Source organism: Panthera pardus, unplaced genomic scaffold, assembly GCF_024362965.1.
Source record: "Panthera pardus isolate Hobbes unplaced genomic scaffold, ASM2436296v1 HiC_scaffold_27, whole genome shotgun sequence".
In the NCBI taxonomy this organism is placed as follows: domain Eukaryota; kingdom Metazoa; phylum Chordata; class Mammalia; order Carnivora; family Felidae; genus Panthera; species Panthera pardus.
In genome coordinates this window covers 46,665,473-46,683,643 of record NW_026526843.1, presented here as the reverse complement: position 1 = coordinate 46,683,643, position 18,171 = coordinate 46,665,473, and the positions used below count along the sequence as shown (strand labels likewise).

Genomic DNA, 18,171 nt, shown 5'->3' with positions numbered 1-18,171 from the left:
TAAAATTCAGCAATAAGAAAACAAACATACCATTTTAAAAATGGGCCAAAGATCTTAACAGACCTCACCAAAGAAGATATACAAATGGTAAATAAGCATATGAAAAGATGTTCCATATCATATGTCACTAAAGTAATACAAATTAAAAACAGCAATGAGATTTGACTACACACCTATTAGAGTAGCCAAAATCCAGAACACTGATAACACCAAATGCTGACCAGGATATGGAGCAACAGAACTCTCATTCATTGCTGGTGGGAATGCAAAATGGCACAGCTACTTTGGAATACAGTTGGACTGGACAGGTTTTGTTTTTTGTTTTTTGTTTTTTTTTTTTTTTTACAAAACTAAACATACTCTTACCATGTAACCTGGCAATTGTACTTTTTGGTATTTACCCTACACAGTTGAAAAGTTATGTCCACAGAAAAATCTGTACACAGATGTCTATAGCAGCTTTATCCATAATTGCCAAAACATGGAAGCAACTAAGATGTCCTTCAATAGGTCAATGTATAAATAAACTGTGTATATCCATCAATGGAATATTTTTTAGCACTAAATTAAAATGAGTTATTAAGCTATGAAAGGAGGAATCTTAAATGCGTATTATTACTAAGTGAAAGAAGTCAATCTGAAAATGCTACATATTATATGATTCCAACTATATGACCTTCTGGAGAAGGCAAAATTATTGAGATAGTAAAAGAATCAGTGGTTGTTCACAGCTAGCAGGGAGGGAGGGAGACATGGATAGGTGCAGCAGAGAGGAGTTTTAGGGCAGTGAAAGTATTCTGTATGATACTATAATGGATACATGTCACTATATATTTGTCAAAACCCATAGTATGTACAACATCAAGCATGAATTTTAATGTAAACTATAGACTTTGAATGATGATTATATGTCCATGTAGGCTCATCAATTGTAACAAATGTACTGTTCTGGTGCAGGATTTTGAGAGTGGCGGAGGTTATGCATATGTGAGTACAAGGAGCATATGGATAAACTTTATACCTTCCACTCACTTTTGCTGTGAACCTATAAACTGTTCTAAAAATAATTTAAAAAACACTAAACCAATAGGTAAAGATATAAAAATAGTAGAGAAAAGATAATAAAATTTAAGCATCAATCTGGTGGGTCTAACATCCACATGATAATCAGAGTTCAGAAAGAGAAAATATAGGGATGAAATTATCAAATACATAGTGCAAGAAAATTTTCCAGAATTGAGAAATACAAGTCTCTAGGGTACTTGGTGAGCCCACCAAATGCCCAGCAGAATGCATAAAAACAGACTGACCACTATGATTTTTTTTATCATCAATGGCAACTGGTCTGTAGTAAGCTCATGTTGACAAAGATATAGCTCTTTTTCAGTAGCTCTAGTTTAAGGCTTGGGAAGCCATTTCAGCCACCTCAGTGGAGCTTTCATTAGAATCAGTTGTCTGAGCCACGTTGCTAATAAGGCCCCAGTTATGGGCCCAAAGTGGGTGGGCCATTCCATTTATTCTGTTCCCTGGCAAGCCTCTTAGCACTGAGCATGAGGGAGGAAGCGTTAGAAAGTACAGATGGATCAATACAAAACCACCCCAAGTATGAAAAAAATACTCCAAATACCTGCCCTAATGCAAGTTTTGTACCTTCATATAAAAAATGCAGCATCCTCATCTTGGATAACCAAAAGCTACCAATTGTTTTATATAGTTAATTACTATCTACACGGTAGGCTAGATCTGGACTTTGAACTATTCTCTGGAGGAGAAAATAGTTGGATTCTCTGTGTTTTGGTGGATTCCTAGTTTTCTCTGTTAACATAAAAATTCAAGCAAGAGCCCAAAAGTAATTTTTCAGGCTAGTATTTCCAGGCACATGAAATTTATATGCCAGTCAGATTTATTGTAATAGGAATAGAATGAATTAAGTCAGCTGCTTCATGATGTTTCTGATTGATTTCCCAGAGCACCTTGGAGACTGCCCATTTATCTCCTACTGTTCTCAGTTAAAAAAAAATTTAAAGCTCTTTGGCCAGGCACATGCTATTTTCCACCCATCCTCTTTGGCACTTACTACTACACAGCACCACATGTTCTTTTCACCCAAATTGCTTGACTTTACCACATCTCTCTGAGGTTTTATTCTCCCTACAGTCATTGCTTTTTTGTAAAATTCTCTTTGAATCATCTCTTTCTTTTCTTGTCTCTTTCTTTCATGTTCATTTTCTAATGAATCTTTTAGTAAAATCTAATAGGCCTATTTAGAAAAAAGATCAGTAGTAAGAAAAACATCTTCTACTCCAGAGTTTTCTCCCATTTCAAAACATGATATTCTCTTTATCTTGGAGGGTTTTTTTTTTAAGTTTCAAAAGTTAAAATTAATCAAGACACAGTGAGGAGTCCATTAAGCTTTCTTATCTTTTGTAAAAGGCAGTCACTAAGTTGCCCAAAGCTGATACTCCTTGAATATAAGTAACTTCTTTTTTTTTAAGCAACTGCTTTCTCATTGGTCTCTGTCTAAGCACTCTGAGTAGAATCCTCTCTATAAAATGAAGAAACTGAGAGACAGAAGCTCATCATGATTTGATGAGGGTCACATGGCTGGTAAGTGGCATTCAGAAATAGCCTGGTAAGCCCAGTATGCCAGACAGTCTTCCCACTCAATTGTAAATCATTTAAACTCAGATTTAAGTATTATACCTTGCCTTGGTCTCAGTGCCACAGCAGTCATTTTATTGTTTCTGGCAGAGATGAGGGGGAAAAATGAAAACTAATACAGTGGTTAAAAGTTAAATCTTTTTAACAGACTAAGCTTAAAAAGAAACTCACTATTTTCCTTCAGTTCTTCCTTTTGCACACCAGACTTGGTCCTACTTGAAGAACATATGAAAAATCATTAGTTTATCTTCTCTGGGGATAACAATCCCTGCTATAGTAGGAAATAGTATATATAGTAGCCTTGGAAATAGAATCAGAAGACCTTGGTCTGGTCTTCCCTGGGTCACTAACTAGCTGTGTTACTGTGGACAAGTTGTTTCATGACTCTGGCCTTGAGTTTTCTTAAAATAAAATAAAGTAAAAATAAAATCTCTAAGTTCACTTTAGTCCCAACTTTCCTTGATGCTATGAACAATTAAAAAAAAAACCCTCTGTGAATAAGCACATGAAGTAAATAGTGAATTAAGAAAAGAGATTAGGGGCGCCTGGGTGGCTCAGTTGGTTAAGTGTCCAGCTTCAGCTCAGATCTTGATCTCACAGTTCATGGGTTTGAGCCCCACCTCAGGCTCCGTGCTGACAGCTCAGAGCCTGGAGCCTGCTTAGATTCTGTGTCTCCCTCTGTCTCTGCCCCTCCTATGCTCTCTCTCTTTCTCACTCAAAAATAAAAATAGGGGCGCCTGGGTGGCTCAGTCGGTTAAGCGGCCGACTTTGGCTCAGGTCATGATCTCGCGGTCCGTGAGTTCGAGCCCCGCGTCGGGCTCTGTGCTGACGTCTCAGAGCCTGAAGCCTGTTTCATATTCTGTGTCTCCCTCTCTCTCTGCCCCTCCCCCGTTCATGCTCTGTCTCTCTCTGTCTCAAAAATAAATAAACGTTAAAAAATAAATAAATAAATAAATAAATAAAAATAAATAAACATAAATTTTTTTTTTTAAAAAAGAAGAGACTTTTTGGTCAGAAAAAAAGAGAATGCACAAAGAAAAATTCAAAGAGGCATGAAGCTGAAAAGTATCAGAAGCTATTAACAACCTAGGAATAGATTTAGATATTGTTTGATATAAGTCAGTCATTTTATAGAAGACCTCAAGACATGGATTAGATGGTCAATTTCCACCCCTAAATTCCTCTTTTGTTTAGGTTGATGTAGTTACTGATCAAAAGGGATATAAGATAGATCAAAAGCAATGAGTCTTGACCTTAAGAGACGAAGAATATAGAAAGATGAAACCTGACCAATAGAAGATCTTAACACTACTTAATAACTCACACAGGAAGGGCATCATTGTTATACCCAAATGCTAATGACATCATTGGAAACATAACAGAATGTTTGACAATTGGCATTTTTTGAGGCTGTGCACCCTTGTACCCAAAGGTAGCCAAATAAACTCATGTTGCTATAATCAGTGTCTCTTTTAAGTAGGTCTCATCTCTGTTGCATTCGAGTAAATGTGTCAGCTTAACTAACTTTTAGAAGGATGCTTCCTCCAGGGCCATGCTTTTCAAATTTAGGTGTGCATAAGAATTACCTGATGGAAGTTGTTAGGATGCAGATTCCAGGGTACCACTCCAGGGGTCGTGATCCAGTAGTTATGTAATTAAACTAACCAATTTGTACCTTTAGAAATATTGCTGGTGATGCTAATGCAAGTCAAAACATAGTTTGAGAAACTCTGGCATAAAAAGAATAGATCAGACCTCTTCTACCTGGAACCTGCTTATATATGACCTGTCTTCCAAGCAAAGAGTCCCCTACAGTAAGTTTTCTACTATATCAAAAAGCTTAAGTAATATGCAGAAAATTCAGGTGTAATTCATATCCAAAGATACTATTCAGTGACTGAAATAAATATAGTTTACTGATTATCTCCTCTGTCTTTATTTAGTATCTTTACCATCACCTTTACTGGTTTTATTCCTTAAGCATTTTAACATGCCCTAATCTACCCAAGACATTATTTTACTAAAGTTTTCAGCACTACTGAAAGCATTTCATGTCCCCCAAACTAATGACTACTCTCATTTTTTGGAAACTCTTTCTTCCCTTGACTTCCATAACACTGCACTTTCAAGATTTAACTCTTAGTTTTTTGGCAGTGACTACTCAATTACCTTTGTGATCTCCTTCTTATCCCCATTATTTATGGGATATTGACCTCTGTTCTAGGCCTCGTTCTTATTCTAAACACTTTTCTTGGGCAATGTTATCTTTTCAAGGGATTCAATAAATATCTCTTTGTTGACATCTACTAAATCTGAATCTCCAGAGCAAATCTCTCTCCTAAATAAATAAATAAATAAATAACCAACTATCTCCCTGACTTCTCCTCTTAAATGATGTTCAAGGACCTCTACCTCAGCATGTCTAAAACTGAATTTGCAAAACAAAACCAAAACCAAAAACAACAACAACAAAAAAATTCAAAAACCTCAATTTTCAAAACTCGGTAGATCTACTATAAAATCTATCCAGGATAATTGGGCAAAGAAAAGAAATAAAAGCCATCAAATATGGAAAAAAATAATTAAAACTATGTTTGCATCTGACATGATCCTATAATGGAAAAACCTAAAGAATCCACTAAAAAAGTATTAGAGCTAAATAAGTTCAGCAAGGTTTTAGGATGCAAGATCAATATACATAAACCACATGTATTTCTATACACTGTCAATTGATCCAAAAATGAAATTAAGAAACAATTTCATTCATAATAACACCAAAAAAATAAAGTTTTAGTAATAAATTTAGCCAAAAGTGTAAGACTTGTATACTAGAAACTAGAAAGCATTATTAGAAGACATTAAAGAAGACCTAAATAGGGGCTCCCGGGTGGCTCATTCGGTTGAGCGTCCAACTTCAACTCAGGTCATGATCTCACAGTTCATGAGTTCAAGCCCTGCGTCAGGCTCTGTGCTGACAGCTCAAAGCCTGGAGCCTGCTTCAGACTCTGTGTCTCCCTCTCTCTCTGCCCCATCCCCACTCATGTTCTGTCTCTCTCTGTCTTAAAAATAAATAAAACATTAAAAAAAATTTTAAAATAAAGAAGACCTAAATAAATGAAAAGATGTCATCATATTTTTATGGGTTGGAAGACTTAATATTGTTAAAAAGGCAATACTCCCCACATTGATCTACAGATTCAAAAAAATCCCCATCAAAATTCCAACTGCCTCTTTTGCAGCAACTGAAAGGCTGGTCCTAAAATTTATATGGAAATGCAAGGGACCTATAATAGCCAATAGCTTTTTCTTCTTGTAAAAAAAGGACAAAGTTGAATAAGCCCCATTTTCTGGTTTTAAAACAAGGTGATACTGGCATGAGGATAGACACATAGACCAACGGAATAGAATTGAGAGTCCAGAAATAAGCCCAAATCTTTATGGCCAATTGAATTTTGACAATTGAATTTTGACAAGGGTACCAACATCATTCAATGGAAAAGGACAGTCTTTTTAACAAATGGTGGTTTGAGGATGAATGGATAAAGATTTGGTATATATATACAATGGAGTATTACTCGGCAATCATAAAGAATGAAATCTTGCCATTTGCAACTACATGGATGGAACTGGAGGGTATTATGCTAAGTGAAATTAGTCATAGAAAGACAAAAATTATATGTCTTCACTCATATGAAGACTTTAAGAGACAACACAGATGAACATAAGGGAAGGGAAACAAAAATAATATAAAAACAGGGAGGGGGACAAAACATAAGAGACTCATAAATATGGAGAACAAACAGAGGGTTACTGGAGGGAGTGTGGGAGGGGGGATGGGCTAAATAGGTAAGGGGCACTAAGGAATCTACTCCTGAAATCATTGTTGCACTATATGCTAATTAATTTGGATGTAAATTTTTTTAAAAATATGATGGTTTGAAAACTGGATTTCCACATGCAAAAGAATGAATTTGGATCCTTACCTTATATCATATACAAAAACTAACTCAAATGGATCAAAGACTGAAATGTAAGAGCTAAAACGATAAAACTCTTTGAAGAAAACATAGGGATAAAGTTTCGTGACCTTGGATTGGACAAGAGTCTTGGATATGACACCAAAACCACAAGCAACAAAAGAAAAAATATATATAAGTTGGAATTCATCAAAATTAAAATTTTGTTCATCAAAGAGCATTATCAAGGAATAATATGGCCAAATAAGAAGAAAATATTTGCAATTCACATGAGAACCCAGGTATTTGTATTCAGAATATATAACAAAATCTCTTACAACTCAATAATAAAAATACAAATAACCTAATTTAAAAATGGGCAAAGGATTTGAATAGACACTGAAAAGGGTACAATGGCTAATAAGTGCATGAAAAATGCTAAACATCATTAGTGATTAGGGAAATATAAATCAAAACCACGATGCAATACCACTTTACATCTACTTGGATGGTAATAATTTTTTAAAAGGACAATAACAGGGGCACCTGGGTGGCTCAGTTGGTTGAGCGTCCAAATTCAGCTCAAGTCATGATCTCAAGGTTTGTGAGTTCGAGCTCTGCGTTGGGCCCTGTGCTGACAGCTCAGAGCCTGGGGCCTGTTTCAGATTCTGTGTCTCCCTCTCTCTCTGCTCCTCCCCCATTCACACTCTGTCCCTCTCTCTTTCAAAAATAAACATTTCAAAAAAGACAATAACAATTTGTGGCAAGGAGGTGGACGAATTAAAACACTCATACATTGCTGGTGGGAATGCAAAGGTACAGCCACTGTAGAAAACAGTTCGGTGGTTCCTCAAAAAGTTAAACATCTAGGAGCGCCTGTGTGGCTCAGTTGGTTGAGCATCCAATTTCAGCCCAGGTCATGATCTCACTGTTCATGGGTTCAAGCCCTGCATCTGGCTTGCTGCTGTCAGTGCGGAGCCCACTTGGGATCCTATGTCTTCTCTCTCTGCTCCCCCCCCCCCCACTCAAACTCTTTCTGTCAAAAATGAATAAACATAAAAAAAAGCTAAATATATATACTGAAAGATATCAGATGACTCAGAAATTCTACTCCTAGGTATAATCCCAGAAGAATCTAAAAACCTGTTCACACATAAATGTACATCATATTTCATAATAACCAAAAAGTGGAAACAAATCAAATGTCCATATACTAATAAATGATTAAACAAAATGTAGTATGTTCATGCAATGGACTATTGTTAAGCAATAAAGAAGAATTAAGTGTTTATACATGCTAAAATATGAATTAACCTTGAAAAGATTATGCTAAATGAAAGAAGTCAAATACAAAAGGTCGTATAACATATAATCTCATTTATATGAAATGTCCAAAATAGGCAAATCCATAGGGACAAAAATAGATTAGTGGTTGTCAGGGGCTGGGAGAATGGAGAAATGGTAAGTGATAGTAATGGCTACAGGGTTTCTTTTGCGAGTGATGAAGATGTTCTGGAATTAGTGACGATGGTTGAACAACTCTTGAATATACTAAAAATGACCAAATTGCACAATTATAAATGGTGCATTTTTATGGTTATTAACAATCAATCCACATAAGAAATACTAACAGGACTGCAATTAAATTGAGATATAATTTTTTCAGCCTAAATGCAGTGGCTGCCATCCTTATAAGGAAAGGGAGATTTGAAGATACACAGATTCACACATGGAGGGAAGAAGGCCATTTGAAGACAGAGGCAAATATTACAGTGGTGCAGCTATAACCCAAGGAATGCCAAGGATTGCCCAGAGCCATGAGAAACTAGGAAGAATCAAGGAAGACCTGTGAGAGAATAAATTTCTGTTGTTTTTAAGCCACCAAGTTTGTGGTTATTTATGGCACCCCGAGGAAACTAATATACCCTACTAAGAATCTATCCTACAGAAATGCTTATAGAAGTATGCAAAGATACTTATAATGCATCAAGGGACCTGTTGCAACATTCTTTATAATGTCAAAAAATAGAGGTCATCCAAACGTCTGTCACAATAGTGAACCTGTAAATAAATTACAGTATATTCTATTGTATGTGGAATGTCATTTAGCTATTAAGAATGAGCTCTTGTACTGACAAGGAAGGAGGTCTATGATATACTTCTTATTTTTAAGTTTTTATTTTAATTCCAGTTAGTTAACATATAGTGTTATAGTAGTTTCAGATGTACAGTATAATGATTCAATAATTCCATACATCAGCCAGTGCTCATCACCTATTTCACACATTCCACCACCCACCTCTTCTCTGGTAACTATCACTTTGTTCTCTATAAGAACAAACAAGGCTGTTCCTTGGTTTGTCTCTCTTTCTTTTTTTCCCTTTGCTTATTTGTTTTGTTTCTTAAATTCCACATATGGGTGAAATCATATGGTATTTGTCTTTCTCTGACTTATTTCACTTATCATTATACTCTCTGGATCCATCCATATCATTGCAAATGGCAAGATTTCATTTTCTTATGGCTGAATAATATTCTAATGTATACATATTCCACCTCTTTTTTATCCGCTCATCGGTCGATGGACACTTGGGCTGCTTCTATAATTTGACTATTTTAAATTAATGCCGCTATAAACATAGGGCACTGCATGTATCCCTCTGAATTACTGTTTTTGTATTCTTTTGTAATTACCCAGTAATGTGATTACTGGATCATAGGGTAGTTCTGTTTTTAAATTTTGAGGAACCTCCACACTATTTTCCACAGTGGCTGCACCAGTTTGCATTCCCACCAACACTGCAAGAGAGTTCCTTTTTCTCCACATCCTCACCAACACCTTTTGTTTCTTGTTTTTTATTTTAGCCATTCTGACAGGTGTGAGGTGATATCTCACTGTAGTTTTGATTTATATTTTCCTGATGGTGAGTGGGGATGAGCATCTTTTCATGTGTCTGTTGGCTATCTGTATGGCTTATTTGGAGAAATGTCTGTTCATGTTTTCTGCCCATTTTTTAATTGGATTATTTGGTTTTTGGGTGTTGAGTTTGATAAGTCTTAAAATATTTTGGATACTAACACTTTATTCGATATGTCATTTGCAAATATCTTCTCCCATTCTGTAGGTTACCTTTTAGTTTTGTTGATTATTTACTTCACTGTGCATAACTTTTTTTAAAATTTTGATGTAGTCCCAATGCTTACCTTGCCTTAGGAGACATATCTAGAAAAAAGCTGCTATGGCTGATGTCAAAGAAATTATTGCCTGTGCTCCCTTCTAGGATTTTTATGGTTTCAGGTCTCATATTTAGGTCTTTAATCCATTTTAAATTTATTTTTGTGTACAGTGTAATAAAGAGGTCCAGTTTCTTTCTTTCTTTTTTTTTTTTTTTTGTATGTTGCTGTCCATTTTCCCAACACTATTTGTTGAAGATACTTTCTTTATTCCCATTGGAATTGTTTCTTTCTTTGATGGAGATTAATTGACTATATAATCATGGGTTTATTTCTGGGGTTTCTATTCTGTTCTATTGATCTATATGCCTATTTTTGTGCCACTACCATACCATGTTGATTACTACAGCTTTGTAATATAACTTGAAGTCCAGAATTGTGATGCCTCCAGCTTTGCTTTTATTTTTCAGAATTGCTTTAGCTATTCGAGGTCTTTTGTATTCCCATACAAATTTTAGAGCTGTTTCTTCTAAACAGCTTCTTATTCTAGTTCTGTGAAAAATACTATTAGAATTTTGATAGAGATTGTATTAAATGTGTAGACTGTTTTGGGTAGTGTAGACATTTTAACAGTATTTATTCAATTTCTTTCTTCAGTGTTTTATAGTTTTCAGTGTATAGGTTTTTCACCTCTTTGGTTAGGCTTATTCCTAGATACCTTATTATTTTGGGTATAATTGTAAATGGGATTGTTTTCTTAATTTCTCTTTCGCTGTTTCATTATTGGTATATAGAAATGCAACAGATTTTTGTGCATTGATTTTGTATCTTGTGACTTTACTTAATTTATCAGTTCTAACAGTTTTTGGTGGTCTTTCAAGTTTTCTGTATATAGTTTCATGTCATCTGTAAATTGTGAATGTTTTACTTCTTCCTTACTTATTTGAATGCCTTTTATTTATTTTTGTTGTCTTATTGCTGTGGCTAAGACTTGTAGTACTGTGTTAAATAAAAGTGGTAAGAGTGGACATCTTTGTCTTGTTTCTGACCGTAGGTGAACAGCTCTCTGTTTTTTCCCCAATATGGATGATGTTAGCTGTGGGTCATAGATGGCCTTTATTATGTTGAAGTATGTTCCCTCTCAATCCACTTTGTTGAGAGTTTTTATCATGAATGGATGGATGTTGTATTTTGTCAGGTGCTTTTCCTGTGTCTATTGAAATGATCATTTGGCTTTTATCTTTTCTCTAATTGATGTGATGTATCACATTGATTGATTTGGGAATACTGAACAACCTTTGGAACCCAAGAGTATCTCCCCTTTGAACATGGTGAATGATTTTTTAATGTATTTTTGGATTTGGTCTGCTAATATTTTGTTGAGGATTTTTGCATCTGTGTTCATCAGGGATATTGGCTTGAAGTTCTGTTTTTTAGTGGTGTCTTTATCTAGTTTTGGTATCCGTGTAATGCTGGCCTCCTAGAATGAATTTGGAAATTTTCCTTCCCTTTCTATTCTTTGGAATAGTTTGAGAATAGATATTAACTCTTCTTTAAATGTTTCGTAGAATTCACCTGTGAAAGCATCTAGTCCTGGACTTCTGTTTGTTGAGGGTATTGATTACTGATTTAATTTCCTTGCTAGTTATAAGTCTGTTCAAAATTTTATTTCTTCTTGGTTCAGTTTTGGTAGTTTATATGCTTCTAGTAATTTATCCATTTCTTCTATATTGTCCAATTTGTTGGCATATCGTTTTTCTTAATATTCTCTCATAATTCTTTGTATTTCTGTGATGTTGGCTGTTATTTGTCCTCTTTCATTTGTGATTTTATTTGAGTCCTTTCTCTTTTTTTCTTGATGAGTCTGGCTAGAGGCTTATGAATTTTATTCATTTTTTTCAAAGGACCAGCTCCTGGTTTCTTACTCTGTTCTATTGTTTTTTCAGTTTCTATATCATTTATTTATGCTCTACTCATTATTATTTCTTTCCTTCTACTGGTTTTAGGTTTTGTTGTTTGTTTTCTGGCTCCTTTAGGTATAAGGTTAGTTTGTCTACTTGAGATGTGTCTTGCTTCTTGATGTAGGCCTGTATTACTCTAAACTTCCCTCTTAGAACCACTTTTGCTGAATCAAAAATGTTTTACAGCATTGTGTTTTTATTTTCATGTTTCCATGTACTTTTTTACTTCTTCTTTCATTTTATGGTTGAATCATTCATTGTTTAGTAGCATGTTGTTTAACCTACATGTATTTGTGATCTTTCCAGATTTTTTCTTGTGGTTGACTTCTAGTATCATAGCATTGTGGTCAAAAAAGATACATGGTATGACTTCAATATTTTTTAATTTGTTGAGACTTGTTTTATGGAGTAATATGTGATCTATTCTGGAGAATGCTCCATGTGCACTTGAAAAGAAGGTGTATTCTGCTTTTTTAGGATGCAATGTTCTGAATATATCTGTTAAATACACCTGGCGCAGTGTGTCATTCAAAGCCATTGTTTCCTTGTTGATTTTCTGTCTAGATGACCTGTCTATTGATGTAAGTGAGGGTATTAAAGTCCTCTAATATTATTGCATTATTATCAACTAGTTCCTTTATGTTTGTTATTAACTTTTTAATGTATTTGGGTGCTCTTTTGTTGAGTGCATAAATATTTATAATTGTTATATCTTCTTGTTCAATTTTCCCCTTTATGATTATATAGTGCCCTCTTCGTCTCTTGTTACAGTCTTTGTTTTAAAGTCCAGTTTCTCCGATATAAGTACTGTTACTCCAGCTTTCTTTTGACATCCATTCTAGATGTTTCTCCATCCCTTCACTTTGAATCTGCATGTGTCTTTAGGTGTAAAATGAGTCTCTTGTAGGCAGCATATAGATGGGTCTTGATTTCTTATCCATTCTGTCACCTTATGTCTTTTGATTAAAGCATTTAGCCCATTTACATTCAAAGTGATAGATATGTATTTATTTCAATTTTATTACCTGTTTTGTGGTTGTTTCTGATGATTTTCTCTGATCCTTTCTTGTCTTTCTCTCTTTCATGTTTTTCTGATTTTCTTTAGTGATATATTTAATTTCTTTCTCTCTAGTCTTTGCATATTTATTAGTGGCTTTAATTTGTGGTTGCTATTTGGTTTGTATATAGCACCTTCTGCATATAACAACCTACATTAAGTTAATGGTCATTTAAGTTTGAACCCATTCTTAGTCCTCTCCTCCCCATATTTTAAGTATATGGTGTCATACTTTACTTGTGTGTGTGTGTGTGTGTGTGTGTGTGTGTGAATCTCTTGACTGATTGTTACATATATACTATTTTTACTGCTTTTCTGCTTCCTAATTTCATTACCCTTACTTATGGTCTTTCCTTTCCACTCAAAGAGTCCCCTCTAGCATTTCTTGCAGGGCTAGTTTAGTGGTCATGAACTCCTTTAAACTTTGTTTCTCTGGGAAACTCTTTATCTCTCCTATTCTGAATGATAGCCTTACTGCATATTCTTTGTTGCATATTTTTCCCATTGAGGACTTTAAATATCATGCCACTCCTTTCTGCTGAAAAAATCCCCTGATAGCCTTATGGGGTTTCCCTTGTATGTAACTGTCTTCTTTTGTCCTGATGATTTTAAAGTTTTTTTTTTTTCTTATCAGTATATCTTGCCGTTTTAATTATAATGTGTCTTGGTGTGGATTGGTTTTTGTTAATTTTGTTGGGAGATCTCTATGCCTCCTGTATCTGGATATCTGCTTTCTTCCCCAGATTATGGAAGTTTTCATCTATTATTACTTCAAATAAATCTTCTGCCCCCCTCTCTTTCTTCTTCTTCTTCTGGGACCCTATAATGTGAATGTTACTAAATTTGATGGAGTCACTGAGTTTCCTATTACATTTTGCATAATTTTTTTCTCTTTTTTTCAGCTTGATTACTTTCCATTATTCTCCCCTCTAGGTCATTAATTCATTCTTCTGTTTCTTCCAGCCTGATATTCATTCTATTAAGTATGGTTTTCATTTTGTTTATTGAGCCTTTTATTTCTTCTATGTTATTCCTTATCCCTGTGTTAAGGGTTTCATTCCACTCTTTTCTCAAGTCCACTGAGTATCGTTATGATAATTACTTTAAGTTATTTATCAGTCATGTTATTTATATCTGTTTCACTGAGATCTCTAGTTGTGGCCTTGTCCTATTCTTTCATTTGTGACAAATTTTTGTCTTCTTATTTTGTCTAAGTTTCTGTGCCTGCTTCTGTGTTAGGAAAGTCAGCTACTTCTCCTGTTCTTGAGGGTAATGGCGTTATAAAGAAGAGGTCTTGTAGTCCCTTTTTCCTCAGGGCCTAGGGATTTGGGAGTTTCTCTAATGTGTGTTGCATGGGCTCTGTTGTTGTGCCCTGGCTGCTTTATCCTTCAGGCTACTCATTTTCAGAGGCTCTGTTTGCCTGCCGTGGGTAGTGTTTGGTCCCTGGCCTGAATGTGGCAAGTTTTAACTAGGTGTGCTCTGGTCTGCTTGTGAAATTAAACTTGTTGCCACTACCGCCAGATCCAAGGCCTTGCAAAACTTCTGGGTTAGGAGACATGGTGTGGGCAGGAGTACTGGCCAGTCTTCTTGTAGAAGGGGTCCACTTGGTGGGACTGAAGCAAGTGTGACTGGGAAAGGCAGTTGCACTGGGGCATGGAGGGCCAGGCTTGCTGTAAGCAAGTTAGGTAGTGAGTGTTCGTGCTCATGCTATTTTTACAGTCCAGAATGCTCTTCCACATTCCCCCCACTAAAAAAATATATATTTTCACAGTATTTCTAACTTGTAGAAGGTTTAATTGAGTTCAATGCCACCTTCTTTGTCAAACACACTTTTTTATTGGCTTTTGTCACACCTCAGTGTTTTCCTCCCATTATCCTGGCCACCTTATTTAATTCTCATTTGCTAGCTCCATCTCCTCTATCATCTGACTTCTAATGCTGGAATCTCTACAGTGAAATATGGCCAACCAAAGAATAAATGGAGGGACCATAAAGGACCAGTGTAACCCACAATGCCAAAAGGTAGTGAAGCAATATCAAACTCTTGAGAGAATCAAAGTGTGACCCAAGAATTTTATATGCTATCGTTTTTCCCTTCAACAGATATTTCCAAGTATGCAAAAGTTCAAGAAATGTAACATTTATGACTGCCTCTTTTTTAAAAACTAGTAAATGAGAAAATGTAGACAACCAAGTGATTATATCAAAACAAATAACTCAGGAATAAAGACCTGGGTGTTACATATAACAGCCAGTGGTCATCATAACAAGTGTTCTCCTTAATACCCATAAACCATTTAGCCCACCCCTCACCCATCTCCCTGCATCAACCCTCAGTTTGTTATATATCATTAAATAGTCTCTTATGGTTTGTTTCCCTCTCTCTTTTTTCCCCTTCCCATATGTTCACCTGTTTTGTTTCTTAAATTCCACATATAAGTGAAATCATATGGTGTTTGTTTTCTCTGACTTATTTCACGTAGTATAATACACTCTAGCTCCATCCACATCATTGAAAATGGCAAGATTTCATTCTTTTTGATGACTGAGTAATATTCCATTGTATATATATGCCACTTCTTCTCTATTCATTCATACATTGATGGACATTTGAGCTTTTCTATAGATTAGCTATTGTTGATACTGCTCTTATAAACATCAAGATGCACATACCCCTTCAAATTTGTATTTTTGAATCCTTTGGGTAAATACCTAGTAGTGCAATTGCTTGATTGCAGGGTAGTTCTATTTTTAACATTTTGAGGAACTTCCATACTGTTTTCCAGAGTGGCTACAACAGTTTGCATTCCCACCAACAGTGTAAGGTTTCCCTTTCTCTGCATCCTTGCCAACATCTGTTGTTTCCTGTGTTGTTAATTTTAGCCATTCATTGAATTCATTTAAACATAGAACCAAGACCAAACGTAAAGAATTCTGGGGTGGAGGGTGTGGAAAACAGAAGGTAAAAATAATAAAATAACTAACAAAAATCAGAAAATGGTAGGGAAAGTGCAAGGGGTCTCATTTTATCATGTTTCATAACAATAACACATTTCTTCACATTTATAATAATAGTTTATTATGTACCAGGCACTATACCAAATATTTTATACATATTAACACTTATTACAACAACTCAATGAAGTAGCTACTTGTTAATCCCTATTCTGGAAATAAGAAAACTGAAGCATGTAGATATTAAATAATTTGACCAGCTAATAGCTAGTTAAGTGGCAGAACTGATTTGAACCAAAGCAAGCTATCTACAGAACCCATGCTCTTAACCAACTACCCAAGGAATCAGTCAACACTATCAAAAATTTAAACATGGTAATAAAAATATAGTGACCACAACTTCTTTATATTTTTCAAATCGTTGATCTTAACTTTAAAATAGTTTTTCAGAAACTTCTATTTTTTGAGAGAGAAGAAACATTGATCTGAAGTATATCAATTCCTTTCACTTTGATTTATTTTTCTTTTGTTCAAACAATTAAAAAAATCTCATACTTTTTAAAAATAGCATGTATATTACTTCCATTTAACTTTTGTATTCATTTATTAATCCTATATAATAAAATTGATGCCCATAATAATGTTCATTAATCTTAGCAGCTAATGCTTATGAAGTGTTTACTATCTCCCAAGTAACAGAATAAGCACTTTAAATGGTTATCTCACTAAATTAGCACAAGAATCTCATAAATAGGTACTATATTTATCCGTCTTTATTCCGATAAGGAAAATGAGACCCAATAATGGCTATCCCTGGTTAGTGCTGATTTGGAAAGATTTTTTTTCCCCCTTTGCTGGGTTTTTCTATATTACTTGCATATTTTTTAATGGGTATGTATCTTTTTCATAAAAATGTAAAAACTATTATAAAAGTACATTTTTAAATAAGTAACTGAAGATTCCCCAGGGCTTAATCTTGAGTCTTTTTCTCTTTCTATTCTGCACTTTTTCTCTATACCATGTCATCAACTGCCATAGTTTTGAATACCATCTAGTCAAAAGGCTTGCAAATCTACAGGCATAACCTCAGATATATTGTGAGTTAAGTTCCAGATCACTTCAATAAAGTGAAAATCACAATAAAGTGAATCAAATGAGATTTTTTTGTTTCTCAGGGCATATAAAAGCTATGTATACACTATGCTGTAGCCTATTAAGTGTGCAATAGCATTATGTCTAAAAAATGTACATACCTTAATTAAAAAGTACTTCATTGCTAAAAAATGCTAACCATCATCTGAGCTTTCAGTGATCATAATCAGTAATCACAGATGACCATAAAAAATATAATAATGAAAAGTTTTTCAGTATTATGAGAATTACCAAATGTGACAGACACAAAGTGAGCAAATGCTATTGAAAAAACGTGGCACCAACAGACTTGATCAATTCAGGGTTGCCACAAAACTTCAATTTGTAAAAAATGCAATATCTGTGAAGCTCAGTAAAGCAAAGTACAATAAAATTAAGTATATCTGTATATTTCCACTCCAGGTCCTATCTTCTGACCTCCAAACACATATACCCAACTGCCAACTAGACATCTTTTGTATGCTTCATACATACCTCAAATTCAACATGTCCAAAGCCATACTCATTACCCCAAACTTGTCCTCCTCCATGTTTCCTAATCCCAGTGAATGGCACCACACTCCACCCAAATTCACAAACAAAAAAAATACATGAATCATTTTTTATTCCTCCTTTTTTCTCACCTTGTATATCCAATCTATCACCGAGTATGTGCTACCTCTAAAATATACCCCGAATCTGTCTACCACCTCTATTATCACTTCCTTGGTCCAGGCTACCATCATCTCTTGCAATTACCTCCTAACTGATGAACCTTTTAAAATTCTTGTCTCCTCACAATTGATTCTTCTCATAGCAGCCAGAGAGATGCTAATAAATGAAAAAGGAATTGTGTGTCTCTCTTGCTTAAAACCCCTCAATGAATTTCCATTAGAATAAACTTCAAATCCTGTGGCAGAAACTGTGAGTTACCTGCCCAATATGTTTCCTCATTCTATAACAAACTCAGCATTTTGTTAGGAGTAGTAATAGGCTGAGTTGAAAATAAAACCTCCCCAGACACCAGTATAGAGAACCCAGTTCTAGGCAATAAGATAAGCAGAAATCTACAATATAGGGATTCCAGGAAAACTCCTATTTTCCTGATGGAAAGAGATAGATTCACCTGTCACATGTCTTTTGCCTTTTACATTATTTTCTTTTTCCTGACTGGGAGTGAAATAGTCATCTCGGAAGCATGAAGAAGGAAGCGATGGTCAAAGGATCACAGAAAATAAATATGGAAGCTTGGGTCCTAGAACTTGTACAAGCCCTG

At 35.0% G+C, this 18,171-nt stretch overlaps 1 pseudogene; it reads right to left on the bottom strand.

Annotated features, from left to right (window-relative positions):
- LOC109258832 (interferon-stimulated 20 kDa exonuclease-like 2) overlaps positions 1-17,638 on the bottom strand; it is a 35,463-nt pseudogene extending 17,825 nt beyond the window's left edge.
- Between the last annotated feature and the right edge of the window lie 533 nt (positions 17,639-18,171).